An 18,841-nucleotide genomic window follows, 5' to 3' on the forward strand; every position below is an offset into this window, starting at 1 on the left:
ACAAGCTAATCTCACAGCCACAAACCTCTGGATTCAGAATTCTAGCACCAAGGAATATTACTGAGAGAAGGAGAAGAGGCAGCGTTGAGGGCAGCTGAATGAGAGAGATGGGTCTTGTATCTAGGAACTTTGAGACTAGCGTCCTGGCAGAGGGTCTCCTTCAGGAACCTATGTAAATACGGCCAGAAAGTCTGGTTGTATACCTACCTGCCCCTTTGCCCCTTTCCTCTAGCGTCTTTTTCTCTGTGGATTCATAATGTAATTCCATTGAAACCTTTCTTTCTGGAGGGCTTCAGCAGCAGCCTCTCTTAAAGATTTCTGAGCCATAATAGGTTGTTCCATGCATTTTGATGCTTGATTAGAACCTTAGAATGTGGGAACTGCAGTTTACAGACAATCTAGCTAGGTCCTTGTTTGAAAATGAATGCAGTGAGAAGACTGCTGTGTTGATATGAAAGCTGATAAATAGTAAACCTGGAACCAGAACCCCTAATTCAGATCTCTTTCCACTGCATGATTGCTCTTTTGTTTCATTTCGATAAGGCAGTCTGCACACCAAGAGTTTAAGCTTTTTAAAGCCAAGGACTTCTTAGAACCTCCCCCCTTAATGGCTACCCCATGCTGAATATGTTCCGGGGTAACAAAAGTGTACATTGAATTGACTTTGGAGCAAAAGAATCTGCTAGCTGTGCTGACTATGGCTCCCTCTGATTAAGTAGGGGGATGTTTGTTTCAATGTGAGAAATTCCTTTTCTGGGCTCTGCTATGAATATGCTATGCCAGTGGTGGCTGTGGGTGGTGGGTACAAAGTCAAGATACTAAGCCACAGGACTGCATTCTGACCCAGAATAGTTGGTCATTATGATAGCATTCACCTGAGCTCTCCTGACTTGCTTGGGTTGTTGGATATGTAAAACATACATTGATAAAGGAACCTCTTTAAGAGGCAAGGCACTTGTGCGTGTTTTATTTCAAGTATATTCCAAGGAGCTTGTTTAGTCCTATAAATAATCATTGATCCTCAGTGCGTCACAGCATATATTATTTCCATTTTGCAGATGAATCAAGAAAGTCAGACTTGTTAGGTTTTCCACCTAAGGCGAATGTGTTAATATCGTGTAAATAGAAGCTCTGAAAGACAATGGGATAGGAGGCCTTTTTCTGCACCTTTACCTTTGCCAGACATATGTGCAAGGAACATCCCATGACTTAAAGATAGAAAACCCTAACCTGTATTACTTTAATACACCAACGTCAACAAAGGCCCAGAAGCAAAGCTGGGCTGTGTTATCTTTTCTAACCAGAAGCTCTCTCAAGAAAGTACAGCTGGAAAAGCAAAGTAATTTCCAGTTGTGTCTTTGAAGTTGTCTGGTGTGATATGATGGATGTTTAATACATGCTGTGGATATTTTTAAAATAGGGAGCAATCACAAAATCATAACATAGAGGAACTTTTGAACAACAACATTTAAGGTCTAAAAAAAACCCTACATAGCATTTTTTTCTTCCTTTACTTTATAGCTGTGTCTGTAGTCTGATGCTGATGAATTTTCTTTTTAAACTAGAGATTTATACTCATTGGTAGTGAAACTGTTACATATTATGTGATTTTTATACCATGAAAAATTTCTCGATTTCATGAGATCTTTCATTTCCCTATGTGTATGTGTGTGTGTGTGTGTGTGTGTGTGTTAGTGGTTAACATGTCTATGAGAAAAGCTATTTGCCTCTCTCCCTCTGGTAGCTGGTCGAATGAAATTTGTCACTAATGGCTACTTTTAAGCAGTGACTATATGAATTTATTGTACTTTTTTTTTCTATTTTTGGTCAGGCAGTTGTTATGTGGTTTAGTGGCTTTGTTTAGTATTAGGGCTCCTAGATGAGCAATACAGAAAGAGAAGAGTGTCTGGCACATAGTGTGTAGTAGGTACCCAGTAAATGTGTATTGAATGAATTAATTAAATAGAGAATGAATGACTCCAGATCATACCACAAAGCCTGGACTAAACCAGTTAGTGAACAATTTTAGAATGTTAGAGGTAAGTGACATTTGAAGTCACTTAATCTACTTTCCTGTTGGGAGATATCAAATGAATTAGATCTATTTGCTCTAGAAAATATTTTAAAGGAGAGATTTAGAGTATTGGAAAGGATACCAGATTTACAGTTCGATGATCTGGGTTCCATAGGCAGCTAAACTCTTGCTTTTTTGTATGACCTTGGATACGTTCCTTAGTTTTTCCCTTCTAAAGTATGGATAAAATGAGATAATGGATGTAAAATTGTGGGGTGGGGTTCAAGTATTTAATCTGCCTAGCACCCTTCTTCACTTCTCGCAACAGACTGCACACCCATCCTGACCACAGGGCATATGGCCTGGTACCTCACCTCGTCTCAACACAGTGATTGGCTCAGGAGGTGGCCACATGATTGAAACAGGGCCAACTAGAGTCTTCCTGTGGGATTTTTCAATGCCATCCTGAGAGGCGTTTTTCTCTAGTATGGTATTGCTGTAAGGATCAGCGTTTGGAGCTACTGGTAGCCAATTGCTACCTTCCGACTCCCTCTATTGGAGAGAATATGATAGCATACAAAGAGTATCAGTGCTATGTTTGAATATTTATGTACTCACCACAGTTTGTGTTGAAACTTAATCCCCAATGCACAGTATTATGAGGTAGGGCCTTTAGGAGATGATTAAGTCACCAGGGCAGAGCCCTCAAGAATGGGACTAGTGACCTTATAAGAGGGCTGGAGGGAACTAGCTAGGTCCTTTTGTCCCTCTTTCTCTCCTACCATGCGAGGACACCTAGATGGTGCCATCTATGAGAACAGGCCTTCGCCAGAGACTGAACCTGCGAATACCTCGATGTTGGGCCTCCCAGTTTCCAGAACTGTGAGATAATAAATTTGCTTTGTAAAATGCTTACTCTGTCGTATATTGTTATAGCAGCACAAATCGATGAAGACAAGCAGATCTAAGGCAGAGATGCAAGGCAGATGGGGTCTAAGTTTCTGATTTAGTTTTCTTTGAGGCAAACCTAACTCCTATGTTTACAGCAGTTTTTTGTTTTGTTTTGCTTTTAGTCTCAAAATTCCCTTTTAGGGGTTAAGGTAGCTTGTCAGGATTCTATGATTTGCTGACTGAAAGAGTTTCAACTCATCTAGTAACCAGTGAATTGAGAAAAACAAGATTCAAGGGGTCTAACCAGAAAGCATTTTTATTTTGTTTCCTATTTTCCAATTAGAGTGTATTCAGTAGAGGAAGCTCCTCCCTACCCCAAAATGAAAACTTGGGTGGTCCTATGATTTTTCTCTTAATTTTAAGTAATATACTTTATTACAATGACTTTTAGTTGGAAATTATCAGAGTAGAATGGCCAATTCCATGAGGTACTCAAAACTTCAAAGTTGATTTGAGTTAAATCTTCTCTCAGTTTCCCTTCCCCAGTTAAGACCTTTGACAGTTAGAAACTCTGTCTACCTTAAGTTTCCACTTGCTAGTTGCTGATCCTGCAGGGTCTAAGCTGGAAAAGGAAGGAAAAGAGGGAGAGGAAAAGAGAGGGGGCAGGAAAGTGCTTACTTGGCTGATAGTGACACATGGCTTCATGCTTCAGTGCCTAGTTAAGTGTTTAAAGCTGACTCTTCCTGCTGGTCACTGTGAGTTTCTGCCATGCCTACCCTCTTCATTTTATTTACTTGTAGTGTAGTCAGTGCATTTTCCCCATATCCTGGTTTTCAGCAATCTGTTCCATAAATGCTCCATTGTGAGATACTTTCACTGCTCCAGGCAGTCCTCTGGCAGGATCGAAGTGGCTTCAGGCCAGCTCTCTCCCCCTTGTGGCTCACATCTGTCCACAGGGAGCACTCATGATCCTGGACAGACAAGCACTGGGAGTGCAGGCCAGTCTAGCACAGTCCCCACCACCTTCCCACCCCTCCTTCAGCTTCTGCTCTTCCAGCTTTTCCGGGCAGGAGTCACACATATATCCCCTCCTAACTGTAGGGGCACATGCCAGCCCTTTTGAGGCCCCTGTCTCCTGACTTGCCCACATCACCATCACTCATCCCTCTGTGTTACATGTGAGAAGGGGGACACTGTGCTCCCAAGAAACCTTCCTCAGAAACTCTCCCTTGATTTCCATACTTTTGGCTCTTTCATTTTGAATGTGGGTTAGGGCTTTTTAGAACCACAAAACAGGTCGCAAAGTGTTTCTTTTACAAATGTACACGTGGGCCTGGAACTTCAGAGTGGAATTTCATGAACATATCTTGGTATCTGTGTTGAAATTTCTAATTCAGCAGTCCCTTAAAAAAAAAAGTGTTTTGTAAACTGTGAAGTGCTACACAAATGTAGGGAATTAACTCCCTTTGCCCTGAAGACATACGAGGACTGAATGAAACAAAAGAGAGAATAAAATGTGGTTGTACTTCTTGAAGATGAAAACATTTGCAAGAGATTTATGGGGGCTAGCCTGAGTGACTTGTTTCTGTATCTCGTTAGTTCATACTTTATTACTTAGTTGAGGTAGTATTGTTCATAATACACAGCTTCCAATTTGTACTGCTTGTAACCGAATTCCGGTTTAGCTGCTCCCCACCTGAAAAACCAAATACATGAGAGGTGAGATATGGTGCAAGGAAGGCAGTTTTATTCAAATGCCAACAGAAGACATGACCAGGCTGAAGCCTCAAAGGAACCATCTCAAAATTTTAGGCGGAGTGAAGGAGTTTAAGAGGGAAGCTTGGTATGGGAAACACACGGGAGTGGTGCATGCTGTGGGTCTGCATGTCACTTTCTGATGGCCGTCTTCAGTTCTTACATGCCTGGAGTGTGAGCTGGTGCCATTTTGGTTGCGGCTGGGTTGTAGATTCACTGCCTTGAGGTAACCTCTAAGTGAGGGAGAATTCCATACCTAAGTCTTCATGCCTGGTTCATTTCAAGATTACCCCTTGAATTTCTAAGCAAGCATATGGTTAGATAAGTGCAGAGTGCCAGGGAGTGGGAAAGAGAGGGAAACAGTGAATTTTAAGGTACATTTTAAGGCTATAGTTTAAGACAGGGGACAAAAAAAGTTTTAAAATGCATTTCTAAGCTGAGAGGTTCAGTTACATGCTCTTCTAACTAAATGTATAAATGACACTAATTAAGACAGTAGGGGACAAACATTTGAAATAAAAAATAAGAGTTGCTCAGGCAGCCAATATTTCTCTGCCTTTTGGTTTCGGCAGCCTGAAGTTTGTACAGACACATACCATGTCCACATACTCAGTGTAGGTTTTTGTGGTTATGGTATTTTGCCTATGTGCACAAGCTGATTGACCATACTGTACCACACCAGAAAAGTACTTTCTCCACTCAAAGGTTGGAGAAATTGCTAGAGAACAGGAGAGATCAAATGGGAAGCTGCACCCGTCACCTGGAATCCACACGTCCTCATTTATCCATTTAGTTCATTCAGCGATTATTTACTGAATAGTAATAATCGTAGGTACTATTTTTCCAAGGCACTATGCTAGCCAGTAGGTCTATAGTGGTAAAATAGACTTTGCTATCTAATGGGGGAAACAAGACATCACACATTGTCATGCCCAATTATAAATTGTGCTAAGTGGCAAGAAGAAAAAGAAAAGGATGGGAGAAGAGCAGGGATCTCCTAACTTAGTTTGGTATGTGTGGGGAAGGCATTCTTGGTGGAGGATACATAAAGGGTGGGTCTCACTATTTGTCCTTGTTTTCAGTTCACATATGTTCCTAATTAAAATTAAATACCAGTAGTCAGTATCTAAATATCCTTAGGTTAGGATGTAGTATTTTCCAGGGTTTTGATGCAAACCTATTCTTCCAAAATGTTTTCTTCTTCAGATGGTGCTTTATACTTTTCTTAAGTAGAGCTAAGAATTTGTTTTAAAAAGGCTACTTTGAGAAACATCACTGTTTATTGGAATATAAATTTGTGTATAATACTTTCTCTAAGTAGTCAATTCTGCCTTCTCAGAGATTTTTTTAATGCCAAACTTGAAGAGCTCTTGCAGAGGAGTCATTCTTTTGTTTTTTTGCTCTTTCTCATTCTTTATGGTCAGTTCTTCCACTAATTTATTTTATTTCAAGGCAGGGATCCAAGGGAAGGAGGAGTGAGGAAAACCTTTTTAGCTATGTATGTTTTCTCAAAAAAAAAATTTACCTAAGGTTTTCTTCAAGAAAGCAAGAAAATGAATATGGTTTTGAGCATGTTATGAACACAGAGCAATTTGACTTGACTGAAATAGGATGGAATGAGAAAAGCCTGTATTTCCACTGTGATATAATATCTGCTTAAAGTATGGGCTACAGGGAATGCTTGGCACCTCTTCAAGCTATCAGAAGTTTTATTTTGATAAAAATTATTTCCCATATGCTGCATAAGAGACATAGTGCTGGACAGTGCATTAAGAAACTTTGTTTCTGACTTCTATTTTGTCACCTATAGTCTTATTTGGGTAAGTTGTTTAGTTGCTGTATGCCTCAGTTGCCTTAGCTACAAGCTGAGGGTGGTGATAATACCTGCCTCACTGCTTCTCAGAATTGTTGGGGAAATACATGAAGTAATCTTATAGGATGAAGACTCCTTTAAATGATCAAAATCTTCACATTTGATAAATGATTATTATTGCCATTTGTCTGTTTTTGAGTATGATATGCATGGCTGATCTTAGTCTATTAAATCATTTTCCCCAAGTTCATTTATCCTTAGACCAAGATTCATGGCATCTTACCTGTGTGTCTAGCTGGGTAAATGTTTTATGGCATGGCTGCCACTAATAGAGATATTCCAGGAGGTCGTGTATATTAGAAAAACGTGTCTTTTGAAATAGAACTGAATTTGAATTTCAGCCTCATCATTCACTGCTAAACAACCTGGGGAATTTAATCTTTTTGTGCTTCAGTTTTCTCATCGGGAAATGGCTGTGATAATTAAATGATAAACACTGTGAAAATGCTTAACACACTGCCAGGTGTTATGGTAGGCTTTTAATACGTGCTAGTTCTCTTTCCCTTTAAAACAAGCAGAATGGAACCCAGTATTTGCAACACAGGTTATTTTCTTTATAAGAGATCCATGAAGGGAGTATGATTAACACAAATTCAGTTTCTATTTACATTTTTTTGTAGTTGAGAAAGTGAGGCACATCTGTACTTGTTTTCTAATAAAATCATAATTTCTTAGATAAAATTGCCTTGTATTATATGCCATTTTTTAGAGAACTGAGTATTAGCTGTTTGTTGATAGAAATGGCACAGAAAGCAATTTGTTGTTTTTATTTTATTATAATTTGAAATGCTATATTTTGAGTGAATTTTTTTTGTTATTTACATAGGACTTATATCTACCTATTTCTAGAAAAGTTTTTGAATTGTTCACAAAATTAAGCCCAATAGAAAACAAGGCAATTAAAAATGAAATTGAAACAAAAATAAGGTAAGCATAAAGGTATCTTCAGACACCTGATGATAAGTGGTATAAAATGGAAGGACAAGAGCTCTTCTTGTTTGTTGCATTTCTTGTTGTTCCATTATCATTTTTCATTATCCCTGTTTGAGCATCCCTCACCTCCCTCTCTTCCTTGCCTCCTCATTATTTGGAGGAATGGGAGACATGGGAGCTAGGGAAGTTGGTGGGTAATAAGCCACAGCTGACCAAGAATTTGCAGCATGCAAATAGAAAGCATACATTCTTTTTGTTGCCTTGACTTTTTTTTTTAATTCACAGCTTCAAATATTGCATCTGCAAATGTATTGTCTCTTGCCTGGGGTATAACCTTTCTTCCTGTCTTTATTTGAAATGTTTCTGAGCCAGGAATGGTGGAATGAATGACTCAATCTGATTACATAAAAAAAGATTTTGATACATAGCTTTGTATTTGTGAATTTAAAATGACTGAATTTATCTTTAATAAAAGTGCCTCCCGAGAAATGTGTTTAATGGAGGTTTATGCTGTTATGGATATTTCAACCTAATAGTGTAATTACCATATGTCATTAATCCTATTTCTACAGGGAATTTGTCCCCTTGTTTCTTTTAAAGCCAGAGGGTAACAAGAGCAAATGTTTTTAACTTTAGCACATTATTCATTTTAGATGTAAGTTGACAAGTTGAAGATATGAAAATAAGAAATCTGGATGATCAATTTTTTAAAAAGTGGCAACCATTAAGCTGTGTTCAAAAAGAATGCCTCATGGCATCCCCCTCCTGTGCTGATATTAGTGTAAAACACTTATTTTTAGCTTTTGATTTTCTGTGCTCCCCACCCCAAATACTTTTTTGGTAGGCCTCCTGCTGTGACCAAAGTCAAATAAGTGGAAATGAGGGAAGGTTAACATTTAAGTGATAAATTTAAGAGAAGATTACACATTCAGTGTTTGCTTGCTCAGTCTTCTGAGAGAAAGAGGTGGTGTGATCTGTTGTTTTTTTCTCTTCCCTTCTTTCCATTATTTCCATCCAACATTATGTTATAATGAAAATAATACATGTTCATTGTAGAAATCCTTAAAAATACAGAAAACTTAGAGAAGGAAAAAAATGTCTCATGTAATTCCTTCACTCCAAAAGAACAACTATTGCTAGAGGTTCTGTAATGATATACATCATTATTTTATGCGTATATGGATTCAGGCTATAGGACAGCTTGGTGAACTTTTTTTTTCCAGTTACCAATATACTATAAATATTTTACATCATTGGCCGGGTACAGTGGCTCACACCTGTAATCCCAGCACTTTGGGAGGCCGAAGTGGGTGGATCACTTGAGCCTAGGGGTTTGAGACACGCCTGGGCAATGTGGTGAAACCCTGTCTCCACAAAAAGTACAAAAATTTGCTGGATATGGTGGTGCATGCCTGTAGTCCCAGCTGCTTGGGAGGCTGAGGCAGGAGGACCACTTGAGCCCAGGGGGGTTGCAGTGAGCTGAGATTGTGCCATCACACTCCAGCCTGGGCAACAACAGAGTGACACTCTGTCTCAAAAAAAAAAAAAAAAGATCACATCATTAAATCATGTTTTAATGGCTGTATGATGTTTTCTCTACAATATAAATGTATCTAGATATGGACAAAACATAGTTACATGAAAACAAAAGCCTTTAAGTCCCAAACCCTGAAGGTAAGTCACAAATCATATAACCCTGGCATGAGTGAAGACCTGTGTGTTACTCAGCAGTGGCTGAGCTGCTTGGGACCATCCAGAGAGCTTGCAAAACCAAATATGTAGTCGTCAGGGACTGCTCAACTTCTTTTGATTATAAATAATAACTCCTGTTAACTTTATATTGGCAATCGTTTAATTCTGTCATCCTGAAGATGTAGTTTAGATTCTGATCTGTTGCTCTTATCTCCACCCTAACTTAATCTTCTTTAAAGAATGGTATAATTTACAACAGTCAGGGTAACCTTTCTGGAGGTAAGGAGGCTAGGAGAGTGACTGGGTGCGTACATCTGTATGTGTATATACATGCCCCCTTCTTGTTTGGTTTAGCATAGTTAAAAAAGTAGTGATCCATCAGATAGAGTTTGCTGGGCCAGAAATACTGCAGTGCAGCAGAGACCTTGGAAAAAGTGAGATAGCATATGCTTAAGCAATACTGCACTAGTGTTGCATAAATGGTGGAGGCTGCGGCTCCGCTGTTTGTTTTTCCCAGCAGACTTGTCCTGAGGCCTGAAGCTGTGCTACCTGAAAGCAGAAGCTTCAGTGATGGAGTCCTAATTGTACCAAATCAAAGTTCATTGAGTCAGCTAGGTCATTAACTCGTTGATATTTAATTACTAGCTGCTTCACTGCTGGAAAATGTCATCAAGCCATTGTACTAAATCTGCTTTAAAGAATGCATTTTCCTTTTTGAATGGTTCATGTTTTGTAGTCTTGTAGAAAAATCAGAAAAACATCTGAACAATCCAGTAAAGCTGGCAATCCCAGCTGCTGTGTCCTCAGCCACCATTGGTCTCTCAGGCCTGCATCTGATTGTGGGCAGGCCCTGCAGAAGAAGCACATCTGGAGATTCAGCAATAAACTAAGACTTACCTGGGTCAAGGGTGTGGAAGAGCTTTGAAGTGGGTCGTTGTTCTAGATGTTTTATCTGTTTGGGTCTCTCCCACCTCTTCTGTTAACAATTATAAGGGTTATGTGGGGGAACTTGGAGAGAATTTTTTTTTTCCCCAGGCTGGAGTGCAGTGGCACAATCTCGACTCACTGCAACCTCCGCCTTCCAGGTTCAAGCGATTCTCCTGCCTCAGCCTCCCAAGTAGCTGGGATTACAGGTGCCCACCACCACGCCCGGCTAATATTTTTTGTATTTTTAGTGGAGATGGGGTTTCACCATGTTGGCCAAGCTGGTCTCAAACTCCTGACCTCGTGATCCACCCACCTCGGCCTCCCAAAGTGCTGGGATTACAGGCATGAGCCACTGTGCCTGGCCAGGAGACTTTTTAATCAAATTTCTTGACATTATTTTAATGGTCCAAGATTCATTCAACCCTAGGTAGCAATCTAATGTTGTGAAGAATGTATGCAACAGCTTCTCTAAAACAGCTGTAAGTGAATAAAGTTTCTCGGATGTTTAGTATTCCCAAGGGTGTATTTTGAAATATGGTTTCAGAATCAACAAAATTGTTTCTTAACGTACTGTTTTGCTTGTGTAATTATGCCAGTTAGTTAATGGCAGAAACATTATAATGGAAAACAACCTTAAATATGAAGTATTTAAAACAGTTGTGAGATTTTGTTTCCCAAATGGACTTAATAAATCCTACCTGATATTATATTTCCTTTTTAGGAGAGTTTAATCCATTTGTCGTCATTATAATTATCTTATTGATCCTGACCTTTTAAATTACTTTCTTATGGTTTATCATGTCACACAGGTGGAGCCTCATATGTATTGATAGTTATACAATGTTTGATAGAATAGTTCTAAAAGTAGAATGAATTTCACTTGAAAAAACCAATCTAGTGTGAATTTTGTTCAGGCTGAGTGGGTTTCTTTCCCCTCTTAATTTTAGTTTAATTGAGAGAATACATCTGTGGTTCTTAGCTTAGTGCCTGGCCTACAGTAAATGCTCAATAACTGTCAGCACTTGTGAACATTTTTATTATATTCACTAAAATATTTCAGTTCATTTGTTTTTTACCTCTAGTAGAAGCTGGTATGCTTTTGTTTGAAATAATGAAATCTCTCAGTATTTACATTTACATAGTCTTACACAATTAAAAGAAAAGTAAACTCTATGAATATATTCTAATAAAATACGTTTCCCAGGAGCTGGTTAAATAATTTAAATTCATTTAATAGTCATCTCAGAATTATAACTTTTCTCATTTATCATCCATTTTATTTAATGATGAAAGAATACAAAACCATGTAAGAGTCCGGGTGTGGTGGCTCACGCCTGTAATCCCAGCACTTTGGGAGGCTGAGGTGGGTGGATCACAAGGTCGGGAGATCAAGACCATCCTGGCTAACAGGGTGAAACCACGTCTCTACTAAAAATACAAAAAATTAGCCAGACGTGGTGGTGGGCGCCTGTAGTCCCAGCTACTTGGGAGGCTAAGGCAGGAGAATGGCATGAACCCAGGAGGCTGAGCTTGCAGTGAGCCGAGATCGTGCCACTGCACTCCAGCCTGGGCAACAGAGCAAGACTCCGTCTCAAAAAAAAAACAAAAAACAAACAAACAAACAAAACATGTAAGAGAAATCTTTGACCCAATTGGAATAAAATGGCTATTGTCTGCTTAAAGCATTTCAATGCTTTGTACTATTTTTTAAAGTCCATATAATCAAGGTCCCAAATGTTTTATGCCCTCAAAGCACAATGAATTTACATGAAGAGTCACTAAATGGTAGGAACTGTTGTGTCTCAAGTTCAGGATACTTTCTAAGTGTATGTGTTTTAATATTTTTATTATTGTTCAACATTACTTTTTGCAGGTATGATCTACATAAAATTAAGAGAGTGTGGTTTAAGTTTGTTGATACTTAAATTTATTTTAAAAGACTGACCTCAAGAGTGCTTGTCCTGAAATGTTAAGTGATTTTAAATTCTTGATAGGAAGTCCATACAAGTATTTTTCCTGCTTCATCCTTATATCATTCCTTCTTATTATCACCACACTCTTATAATGTTGAAAATCAGTCATATTTGGTCTCATTTTTGCTGCCTTATTTAAGGCTCAGCAAGAGAATTGCTATTATTTAATAAATAGATTTGTTCATTGTCCCTAATGTGACAGCAGGAATTTGAAGCCATCTGATTTCTTAGCTGGTTCTGTTAATTCAATAATGGCGTCATACTACCAATTGATGGCTGCTAAGTCACCAAAGCTAAGGTAGAGGTGTTGGAGAAACTTCCGTTTCAATGATACATGAAAATATGAGCATATTTGTAACCTTCTGGATAATCAATATGCTTCTATCCTTTAGGTTTATGCAGTTTAACCTTGCAAGATTACCACTTAATATGATAGCTGCAAAATAGATAGTCATATTAGGAGCCTGTGAACTATTATCTTTACTCTGCTATTAGTCTATCAATATTATGGTTAATTCTCAGGATTTCCAGATTATATAGGCTTTGCAGAGTCTTTGTAGCCTGCCTTAAATTACTCGTTAACACCTCCGAAGTAGGGTAGTTTGGTAGAGGGAAATAAATAACTAAAATTTATGGAATAAAATTTAAGACATAAAGTGATTTTGAAGATCTTCTAATCCAATCCCTTCAGCCCACTCCCCTGTTTTACAGGTAAGGGGACTGACAGCCAGTGAGGTTAAGTAATGTGTACAAGAGCACACGTCACAGGACTGGCTGATTGCTGTGTGACTGGGAACCCAGATTTCCTAGTCTTGTTCAGGACTCCTTCCAGAAGTTGGAATAACAGAACTTTATTGCCCTGCATTTTACTATGGAACAGAATGAATTGTGCAAAAACAGCATGCCTTATCCACTTCTAAAGACTTTTGAAGCAGGTGAGTTGTGGGGCGCAACTGTTATTAGAGCAGCTCCAAGGCAAGAACCCAAGGACAGAGCAATGACAGGGTTCTGAAAAATAGGTATAGAAATAGTGCATATGTTTGAAAGTCATAATGAGGAATAAATAAGATAATGCATTTATGCACTTAGCGTAGTGTTCAACATATAGAGAGTTTTCAATAAATATTAGCTATTGCTATTTATCATAGAATTAAAATTCTTAAGTATCCTTATAGAGTTCCAGCCTGCTGTTAGTTCTAATCTTCCGCCATTTCCTTTCCCTTCCCCTCCAAACACACGTACATACTCTTCCCTCCAGCTCTATAACTCTGCAGCTCTGTAGCCCAATTCTAAACCCCAAATATCCATGTTTTTCATGCCTTTATGTCTTTATATAGAATGTACTCTCCACCTGGATTGCTACCCAGCCCATTATTCTGCTCAGCAACTCCTTACATCCCTCAAAATTTGGCTCACATATCCCTTTGGACATGTTATGATATGGTTTGGCTGTGTCCCCACCCAAATCTCAACTTGAGTTGTATCTCCCAGAATTCCCACGTGTTGTGGAAGGGTCCCAGGGAGAGGTAATTGAATCATGGGGCCCTGTCTTTCTCATGCTATTCTCATGATAGAGAATAAGTCACATGAAATCTGATGGGTTTATCAGGGGTTTCCGCTTTTACTTTTTCCTCATTTTTCTCTTGCCACCAGCATGTAAGAAGTGCCTTTCATCTCCTGCCATGATTCTGAGGGCTCCCCAGCCATGTGGAACTGGAAATCCAATTAAACCTCTTTTTCTTCCCAGTCTCAGGTATGTTTTTATCAGCAGCATGAAAATGGACTAATACAGTAAATTGGTATCAGTAAAGCGGGGTGTTGCTGAAAAGGTACCTGAAAATGTGGAAGTGACTTTGGAACCGAGTAACAGGCACAGGTTGGAACAGTTTGGAGGGCTCAGAAGAAGACAGGAAAATGTGGGAAAGCCTGGAACCTCCTAGAGATTTGTTGAATGGCTTTGACAAAAATGCTGACAATGATATGAACAATAAGGTCCAAGATGAGGTGGTCTCAGATGGAGACGAGGAACTTGCTGGGAACTGGAGCAAAGGTGATTTTTATTATGTTTTAGCAAAGAGACTGGCGGCATTTTGCCTCCGCCCTAGAGATTTGTGGAACTTTGAACTTGAGAAAGATGATTTAGGGTATCTGGCAGAAGAAATTTCTAAGCAGGAAAGCATTCAAGAGGTGACTTGGGTACTGTTAAAGGCATTCAGTTTTATAAGGGAAGCAGAGCACAACCATTTGGAAAATTTGGAGCCTGACTATGCAATAGAAAAGAAAAACCCATTTTCTGGTGAGAAATTCAAGCCAGCTGCAGAAATTTGCATAAGTAGCAAGGAGCCTAATGTTCATCCCCAAGACCATGGGGAAAATGTCTCTAGACCATGTCAGAGACCTCATGGCAGCCCCTCCCATCACAGGCCTGGAGGCCCAGGACGAAAAAGTGGTTTTGTGGGCTTCGCGCAGGGTCCCTGTGCTGTGTGCAGCCTAGGGACTTTGTGCCTTGTGTCCCAGCCACTCCAGCCTTGGCTGAAAGGGGCCAATGTACAGCTCAGGCTGTGGCTTCGGAGGGTGGAAGCCCCAAGCCTTGACAACTTTCATGTTGTATTGAGCCTAGGGGTGTGCAGAGGCCAGGAATTGAGGTTTGGGAACCTCTGCCTAGATTTCAGAAGATGTATGAAACTGCCTGGATGCCCAGGCAAAAGTTTGCTGCAGGTGTGGGGCCCTCATGGAGAACCTCTGCTAGGGCAGTGTGGAAGGGAAATGTGGCATTAGAGCTCCCACACAGAGTTCCTACTGGGGCCCTGCCTAGTGGAGCTGTAAGAAGAGGGCTACCATCCTCCAGATCCCAGAATGGTAGATCCACCCACAGCTTGAACTGTGGGCCTGGAAAAGCTGCAGACACTCAACACCAGCTCATGACAGCAGCCAGGAGGGAGGCTATACCCTTTAAAACCACAGGGGTGGAGCTGCCTAATACCATGGGAACCCACCTCTTGCATCAGCGTGACCTGGATGTGAGACCTGGAGTCAAAGATAGTTTTGGAGCTTTAAAATTTGACTGCCCTGCTGAATTTGGGACTTGCATGGACTCTGTAACCCCTTTGTTTTGGCCAGTTTCTCCCATTTGGAATGACTGTATTTACCCAACACCTGTACCCACATTGTATCTAGGAAGTAAATAGCTTGCTTTTGATTTTACAGGCTCATAGGCAGGAGGGACTTGCCTCGTCTCAGGTGAGACTTTGGACTGTGGACTTTTGGGTTAATGCTGAAATGAGTTGAGACTTTGGAGGACTGTTGGGAAGGCATGTTTGGTTTTGAAATGTGAGGACATGAGATTTAGAGGGGACAGGGGCAGAATGACATACTTGGCTGTGTCCCTACCCAAATCTCAACTTGAATTGTATCTCCCAGAATTCCCATGTGTTGTGAGAGGGACCCCGGAGAGGTAATTGAATCATGGGGGCCAGTGTTTCTCATGGTATTCTCGTGATAGTGAATAAGTCTCACGAGACCTGATGGGTTTATCAGGGGTTTCTGCTTTTGCTTCTTCCTCATTTTTTCTCTTGCCACTGCCATGTAAGAAGTGCCTTTCACCTCCCGCGATGATTCTGAGGTCTCCTCAGCCGTGTGAAACTCTTAAGTCCAATTAAGACTGTTTTTCTTCCCAGTCTCGGGTATGTTTTTATCAGCAGCATGAAAATGAACTAATACATGGTGTTTCCGAGGCTTCTCAATTAGAGAATTTGTTGTATTCTTTTGTAGTTATTTATTTACAAGTCATCTGCTTCCTTAAGTGATAAGCTCTTTGAGGTCAAGTACTGTTTCTTTTAGCTCTATGTGTTTATTAGCAAATGCTTGGAGTACGATAAACATTTGATAAATGTTAAAGGAATGAATACTTGAATGAATTATTAGGCTTACTTCGTAACTCAGTTCAGCCAGCCCTCTGCTTTTCGTAGCTGTGAATTTTGACAGTTGCTCGTGTAGTAGACAAGAGGACAACCACGCTTATACTACTTTATTCATTTTCCCTTTCGAGTGTCATAGATGTTAAACATTTCACTTGATTCATGGGTGCCATCTGGTGGAGGAAAGGCTAACTACAGATGCATGCTTCACCAAAACATGTAGAAGTTTAAGATTATTACTGCTCATTAATATGGAAGTTGTCACTGTTTCCTGGTAGTTTCCAGAAGTGTAGTCAGGAAAAACTCCTTGGCGACTGCTTTTTTCATTCCTGTACGTTGGTTTCTTATTTTTATTTTGTAGAGATGGGGGTCTTGCTATATTGCCTACGCTGGTTTCAAACTCCCTGACTCAAGCAATCCTCCCACCTTGGCCTCCCAAAGTGCTGAAATTACAGATGTGAGCCATCACACCCAGCCTTAATTTTAGGAAGTTGTTCATTCATGAATAATGTTTGAAAATATTTTCAAAAAAGATACGTGTTATTAAATATTGTTTACTTGTCAGTGTGGCAATTTATGTGATTTAAGGTAAACTGATTATTTAAAGTTTGAGATACTGAATTTTTAAATTTTTCCATGACACTGAGTTTTTTATTCATTCATTCTCCAAGCATTTATTGAGCATCTACCTAATGCCTGACATTGTAAAAAGTGCTAAAGAACCAGAAATGAAAGACAGTATGAGTCTTGGTCCAAAGAATAGTTAGGTAAGAATGTAAACCATGTAACTTTTCATAAGACAAATCATACAAACTTCATTTAGATTTTCATAAGAATTCCTTATGTGCATGGACCCCTCCATGTGCATATAAACATCATAGATATAAAGCTACCAGTTTTAGTCTTGCCATTTTGATGGATTTTCTTCGAGTATATAAATCTAAAGGGAAATTCTTTATGATTTTTCATAAAAAGTAGATATTTATTCAATATTCACATTTCTGTACTGCTTACACTCTACCTATCTGAAGGATAGACTTTTTTTTTTTTAAGCTACCTGGAACATTGTAATGAAGCAGGAAGTAAACAAAAAGGAACTGAGGAGTAAAAAACAATCACAAAACTCATGTACCTTTCTCTAGTAAGAAGGTTAAACATTTTCCAAGTCTTAAGGCTAGATAATTGTGCATAAAGCAGCCTCTTAGAAACAGGATTATCTGCCAATGGAGGAGAACCAACAGCTTCTCACAGCGATCAGGGTAATGTGCTGTGGAAACCAAACTCATATGCAGGAGACATGCATGCCACAACCCTCCCTTTGTGTTCCCAAGGTAGCCCTAAATCATCAAGAAAATGCTGGATTTTCTTCTGTGCATTCTTTTTGAAAAGCTTTGAGAAGTATGTTTTTTAATTTTGAAGCATTTTCATCAAAAGAGGTTAAAATAATTTTTCATCAGTTGGAGTATTAAAGTTGAGTTAAATGGGACATTCACTTATGTGGAACTCTTCATTCCCTGATGGCACTCATTAAATGAGGTATTGTGGAATTTAGCTATCATTTACAGAAGTTGTATTTGAAAGATTATACAAGATACACACATAGAAATCCAAACTTAATTTTCTTTTTAATTGAAGAACTGGAAAGGATTCTGAGAATTTACCTAGTTCTTAGGAAGGATACCATTAAAATATTGTATTAAAATGTGTTATATGTAAAATTTTGTTTTGTACTGCTCTTGAAGGAAAGATTTCAAACAGAATTGGCATTTCATTTAATCGATAGTAGAAATTCAGTGCAAAAATGGCCAGCCACCTGTCTTCTGAAGTTCTATTAATCTTCACTATTTAATTGCCTGAATGTGGACATAGATTTGTGTTAGAAAAGAAAGCTTGGTTTGTTGTGTGTGTCTCATAAGTCATGTTGACTTATTTAGTGACTTCTTTATTATAGGGCACTTGTATCAACACAATGTGTTTTGAAGAAGAATCACAGGTACTACCTTGGGGAATATAAGGAAATTAATAATTGGGTATATTGTAGATGGCAAAGTTTATAATTTTTCTAATCTCTTTCCATAATGCTTTATGACATCTGGAACTTGCTTGTTGCAACCATAAATCTTCAGGTGGATCATCCTTGTTTATGGACTATTTGGGTATAGGACATAAAGATAGGACACTGTTCCACAGCAGATTTTTTTTTCTTGCTGTTTGAGAGACACCAGCCTTCACTAAGCAGTTCATTATTTTCTAAGGTTGGAGCAGCTGTGGATCACCATAATTATGGATTTATTATGTCCCTGCCAACCTACTGTGAATCTTAATTCAAATTTTACATGTCTCTTTGGGGCCTTGTTAATTTTCTCATGATTATGTGGTTCCTGACAAATGACAGTTTTGAGAATCTAAAGTTGCTTAAGTTAGTTTTTTATGAGGTATTGCCAATTGCTCATTGTTTTTATAATGCTTAATAACATTTTTATTTTTAATCTTACATTAAATAAAGCAGCTGCCCTTTATAATGTCTGGGTGTATTTTTACCCATCCATTTTCTCTGAGGACTGCTAACAGACTACAATTTCTAAGACTCTCTAACTTTTTAGGTTATATGGTCAAGCAGAAAGAAATAAAACGCCTAAGAAAAATATCTGGAGTGTTAGAATTTTTAAATCAGAGCTATTTCAAGGTGAGGACGATGATGTGCAGCTTATTTTTGTACACCTCAAATTTAACACAGTGCCCCATACATGAAGGCACATAATAAATGCAAGCTAAAAAATTAATTTTATATATAATATATATGTTATATATTATATATAACTGATGTTATATATAACATATATAATATATAACATATATAATATAT

General features: G+C 38.8%; 1 protein-coding gene across 3 annotated transcripts in view; it reads left to right on the forward strand.

The window, feature by feature from the left end:
- Window positions 1-18,841, forward strand: part of PPM1L (protein phosphatase, Mg2+/Mn2+ dependent 1L) — a 318,938-nt gene that overhangs the window by 173,973 nt on the left and 126,124 nt on the right. The window contains exons 1-2 of one of the 3 annotated variants that reach the window (XM_055381933.2): window positions 12,581-12,993; window positions 13,712-13,811. The exons of the other annotated variants lie outside the window; for them this stretch is intronic. The gene's annotated coding sequence lies outside the window, so the exon portion shown is untranslated. Of the gene's footprint in view, window positions 1-12,580; window positions 12,994-13,711; window positions 13,812-18,841 lie in introns of those variants that run through there. 3 annotated transcript variants of the gene reach the window in all.

The sequence above is a fragment of the Gorilla gorilla genome, chromosome 2, assembly GCF_029281585.2.
Source record: "Gorilla gorilla gorilla isolate KB3781 chromosome 2, NHGRI_mGorGor1-v2.1_pri, whole genome shotgun sequence".
Lineage (NCBI taxonomy): Eukaryota > Metazoa > Chordata > Mammalia > Primates > Hominidae > Gorilla > Gorilla gorilla.